A 5,557-nucleotide genomic window follows, 5' to 3' on the forward strand; every position below is an offset into this window, starting at 1 on the left:
TTTAAAAAAAAAAGAAGTTCCTTGGTTTAGCAGAGAAAAATGATACCACATCATGATACCACAGTCCTATGGAGTGTGTATTGAGCATCATTGGCCCAATTGCCTCCTGGAGGATGCCCTTCAAGACCTTAAGAAGTATACTGTGATTGTGTGTTGTGGGGAACGCAACTCCGTGGGAAAAGCACATACCATGTGAGCCTGAGGTCCCAGCACATGCTTAAAACCTGTGAGACCAGAGCTTTCTATAACTGCAGTGCTGGGGGGGGGGGGGGGGGGGGGACAGAGACAGATGGGGTCTGGGGGCTTGCTGCCAGCCAGTCTAGATAAAACAGTAAGTTAAAGGTTCAGTGAGAGAGTCTGTCTCAAAAAAAAAAAAAAAAAAAAAAAAAAAAGGGAGGAAAAGCCAGGAGGTGGTGGTGCATGCCTTTAATTCTAGCACTTGGGAGGCAGAGGCAGGCAGATCTCTATGAGTTCAAGGCCAGCCTGGTGTACAGAGTTCCAGGTCTGCAAGGGCTACACAGAGACTCTGTCTCCAGACAAACAAAGAAAAATAAAGAGGAAATCGGTAAAGGAAGCCACCTTCTAGTGACCTCTGTCCTCTATGTGTTTTTACACACATGCTGTACATATTACACACACACACACACACACACACACGTACGCTCCCGCACAAACAGCAACACCCTTGGACAGCTCTGGAGGGGCTGATTGTTGGGCAGGAATGCAGTAGAAACTCAGCCAAGAAGCGAAGAGATCCTGGCAGGCCAGCGGCCATGTGATTAGGCAGGCTCGTGAGGTCACCTTGGCAGGCAAGCAGTGCTCTGTAGCCTGGAATACCTTTGACTCACTAGCCATAAAGTCACCCTAGCCTAGGACAAAACAGAAAGCCACACTAGGGGAAGGCGGAAGAGATCTGGGTTTTAGGAATATGTCCTGGATTTGGCTGCAACACAATGGAGCAATTCCTGGATATGACTCATTCCTGGATCTGGAGGCCTCTACTGAATGCCAATCCTGACAGAGACATTCAAGGCCACCTCCACCCCTCCCAAGGGAAGTACAGGCTTTAGGCAGAAAAGGCATGCCTTAGGGGAAGAAGAAAGTCCATGGACTCAGGGGTGATTGGCATTGGCTAGGAGTTTGACGGCCCTTAGCAAACACTGGTACCCCTGAGTTCACTGGCCAGAGGATGCATCATATGTTGTTTCTGTCTCACCATGCTACCCACAGACTCAAGTGATCCTTCTACTTTGGCTTCCCTAGCGCTCTATCTATCTATCTTATCTATCTATCTATTTATCTGTATTTGCGACTACGGCTTGAATGTTTGTGACTATGGCTTGAATGTTTGCGACTATGGCTTGATTCACCATGCCAGACTGGGACTTAAAAAGAATATACTAAATATGTGAACATCCTGTGTTAATTTCCCAGTTCTCACTCTCCTGAGTCAGACAAAGAGCTCTCCAGCTCTCTTTTTGTGTGTTATTTTATACTAGTGAAGGTTAAACCCAGAACCTTACAAATGCTAAGTAAACACTACCAGAGAGCAGCTATACTCAGCTTTTACACCAAGTGGCTACACCATTCTCATCCCCTGGAGTGATCCCCGTGCTTCTCAGTGCCTTTGTCTTACGGGCTCTAAAAGTTCCTTGTGTTTTCCTCCTGTATCAAGTGAGCAAACACTAAACCTCAATAGCTTATAATTGGCATTTATTTATTGCTTACATTAAGCCGATATCACAACATAGGTGAGGACTGTGGAATTTTTTTTTCTCCATTTAGTCATTTAGGAACTATATCATTAAAAATATTTTTAAAAATTTATTTTATTTTGTTGTGTGTACAGGTCTTTTGCCAGCCTCTATGTCTTTGTACCATGTGTGTGTGCATGGCTGAGACGTCTGGAAGAGGGCATCAGTTCCCCCGAGTCTAGAGTTACAGACAGTTTTAAATAGCCATGTGGGTCCTGGGTATTGAACTCTGGTCCGCTACAAGGTTAGCCAATGCTCTTAACTACGGAGCCATCTCTCCAGTCCTGAGACCATTTTTTGACGTGGATTTAAAGGCATGTTGGAGTCCTGTAGCTGGCCTTTGATACTTTGTAGGTTCTTCTTTATCCCACCTTTCTCTACCCCCTTCCTTCTACCATTTCAATCTCCTAGCACTAGACAAGAGAGAAAAAAGGATAGAGAAGGAAGGAAAGAGATCCCTGAATAAAGTCAGGGGACTGAAAGAGGGCAAAGGTATCATGGGACTACTTCCTGCTGACTAGGGGCATCAAGTTTCTTGGGGCAAGTTTGATCTTTGACATCCAGATATTTAATTTCTTCTTGTTGTTTCCTCTTTGTGGGACTACTTAACAAACTGCCACCAACAGCAACCAACAACCCACACCAAACAACCTATCCCACCCCTCAGGGTCCTAGCATTTATATACCCTCTGAAAAGTCCTCAGAATGCCAAACATCACACAATTGCAGAGCACTATCTGCAGCTGGCAAAAGCACACCTCTGCTAGAGCACGAGGTAAATCATAGTCAGAGGCTATGGACAGTCTGAAGTAGCCCCACATCCCTGCACCTGGGATTAAAATGAAAGCACATTTTTATATTTCTGTAGCTTAAAAAAAAAGAAACCAAAACAATTGTAAAATTGTCACTGCAGAGTCCCATAACCAATCAGCAGGAGGATAAAGAGAGAACATTCAGGGCTGAGCACAGTGTGACTGTGAGTCAGGCTGTGCTTGTAGGTTAGGCTTAGGAGCTATGCACATCAGTACTACCTAAATCAAACCCAAGACCCGGCTTAAATGCAGAAGAAGCTAAGAGAAAAGTCTTTGGCTGAACAGAATAGTCCACCCAGAACCTGGCAGCTCAAGTGCCACTTTCTGACTCTTCAGTGTGCTGACTGGCAAAGAGTAACTCTTAGGGGATTGACTCAAACAAATACTTGTCTTTCAATCTTTCCTAGTTACTTTTCTATTGCAGTAAGGACACCATGATAACTTATAGAAGTTAAGAGTTTATAGGGCTTTGCAGTTCCTGAGGGTGAGTCCCTGGTCACCACAGCAGGAAGCATGGCCCCAGGCAGGCAGTCATGATGCTGGGGCAGTAGCTGAGAGCTTACATCTAACTCACAAGTGAAGTGGAAACTTAAGGGATTTTTGGAGAGTCAATTATATTGGATGATGTTTTGCTGGGGCAGACACATGAAGGAGTGTTTTCCTGAAGCGGACACAGATGAAAGACTAAGGCATACTCAGGAAGGAACGTTTCACTGAAGCAGACACAGGAGAGAGGATGTTCTGCTAAAGCAAACACACGAAAGGACACCATGACAAAGGATTCTCTGCTAACAACACACAGACATTGGTCCACTTTACATTGCGTGGTTGAGATGCATTTGTCAGGACTCTGAGGACTGGGGCTGACTGGATTCACGTGCTGAGGCAAGGCACATGAAGGACACAATGTTTGGAGGCACGTGGAGGACATGTGATGTATAAATAGGACTCCACAGAATGACTGCAACAGAGCTTGGCTTGCTGGTACAGCTAGCTTTGCAATGCTTGTGGGTCTTGAGTCTCCACTGATCTTCAGTGCCCTGAGAGAGGCACTCCCTATTCAAACTGGCCATACATGGGTCTATAACCTACCTGAACCCTGGATTTTACAGTTGTTAAGACAGAGAGGTGGTGAGAAACTATGGCATAAGGGATCATTTGAGGGGATGTGGATAGCATCAGATCTTGTGTGTGAGAGTTGGTTATAATCCTCTGGTAGTATTTGTGAAGCCCTATGTTTAATCTTCAGCACTGCAAGACAACAATAATTCAGGATAATCAGGTAACATGCTAGGCAGATATCCAAATTCTTGGTGCATGAAATGGCCACATGAGTTTGATTACTACTACTGTGTTTTGTAACTTGGATTGTGTGAAATGAATGTTGTAAAATACAGACTGTGGGTTAGGAAAATAGCTTAATGGTAGCATAATTGTCCAGTACACAAAAGTTCTCTATTCAATCCCTGCTACTGTAACAATAACAAACAAACAAGACAGAATTTCTATTTATTTATTTCTTTTATTTTATTATTTTATTATTTTTTTTAGCCCTGGCTGTCCTGGAACTCACTCTGTAGACTAGGCTGGCCTCGAACTCAGAAATCTGCCTGCCTCTGCCTCCCAAGTGCTGGGATTAAAAGCGTGCGCCACCACGGCCCAGCCTGTTCATCTATTGATTGATTGAGTGATTGATTGTTTCTCTGAGGAAAAAAATCACCTATCAGTTATATGTACTGAATATAGTTGATAAATTTAAAAAAAAGGTCAATTTCAACAATATAATCTACAGCCCTCCTATTGTAAAACACCTGAAAATGCCAATTAGAATTTTAATAATTATTCTTTTATGTGTGTATCCCAGCTTAAAAGACACCAAGCGAAGAGGAAATTGAAATCAATAGAGTAAACTCGTATGAAATCTAGAACATTTACCACACCAGGATCTTAAAATCTGGGGTTTTAAGGATGCATAGGAGCCAAAATGTAAGAATGTGACCTGAAGTTGGAAAAAAGATGTCCATATCAAATAAGTACTGAAAAGATGAGGAAAAAGAAGTTGATTTCCAGGAAAGAAAAACGAATAATCTGGGGAGCTGAAGAGATAACTTATTGGTTAAGAGCATGTGTTGCTTTTCTGGAGAACTCAGGTTTAATCTCTAGCACCTATATGGTAGGTCACAAGCATCTATAACTACAATCTGAGAATATCTAATTCCCTCTCCTAGCCTCTGCAGGCAATGAATGCACATGCCACCCAGTAATGCAGGTAAAACACCCACGCAAAATGAATAAGAAAAAGAAAAAGATTTTTGTGATGAGTCACCAGATGGAAATCAAATTTCACTTAAAAATGCAAGTATAGATGCACACCTAAATGGCATAGGGTTTAAAGACAAGTGACCCCGGGAGTTTGGAATCGAGTTGTAGGTTGGTAACCCAGAGTCATCTGGCAGGAGCAAAGGATAATCATCTCTGGAAGTGAATTTGACTTCTCTAGGTTCCTGTAGATGAAGATTAGCCAGTGCTTAGACGTCAGAGGCAACAGGGTTGCCTCAAGTTTGAGACTAGCCAGGCCAGTCATAGCTACAGAGCAACAGCCTGTTACAAACAACAACAACAAAACCCAAACACACACTCACACGCGCGCGCGCGCACGCGCGCGCACACACACACACACACACCCAAACAAATAAAATGGCAAAACACCTAAATGTATTTCTTTTTTAAGTTCCATAAGATTTAAAAAATTCACTGGGCAAGATAATGCAGGATTTTGATCCCAGCACTTACTTGGAAGAGAGAGGCAGGTAGATCTCTTTGAGTTCCAAGCCTAGCTTACAAAGTGATCCCTGCCCCTGGCTAGCTAGGACTGCATAGTAAGACTTTACGATACCCCCCACCTTTAAAAAACGCAAAGCTGAGCATGGTGATATCTGCTTGCAATCCCAGCACTTGGGAGGCTGAGACAGGAGGATCACCACTAATTTG

The 5,557-nt window shown here is 43.4% G+C and overlaps 1 long non-coding RNA gene across 2 annotated transcripts in view; it reads left to right on the forward strand.

The window, feature by feature from the left end:
• LOC110310894 overlaps positions 1–4,859 on the forward strand; it is an 8,651-nt gene extending 3,792 nt beyond the window's left edge. The window contains exon 4 of one of the 2 annotated variants that reach the window (XR_002379871.1): positions 4,431–4,856. This is a non-coding gene — a long non-coding RNA (uncharacterized LOC110310894). Of the gene's footprint in view, positions 1–4,430 lie in introns of both variants that reach the window. The other variant, XR_002379872.1, reaches the window with a different exon arrangement.
• The last annotated feature ends 698 nt before the right edge of the window (positions 4,860–5,557 follow it).

The sequence above is a fragment of the Mus caroli genome, chromosome 15, assembly GCF_900094665.2.
Source record: "Mus caroli chromosome 15, CAROLI_EIJ_v1.1, whole genome shotgun sequence".
Classification (NCBI taxonomy): Eukaryota; Metazoa; Chordata; class Mammalia; order Rodentia; family Muridae; genus Mus; species Mus caroli.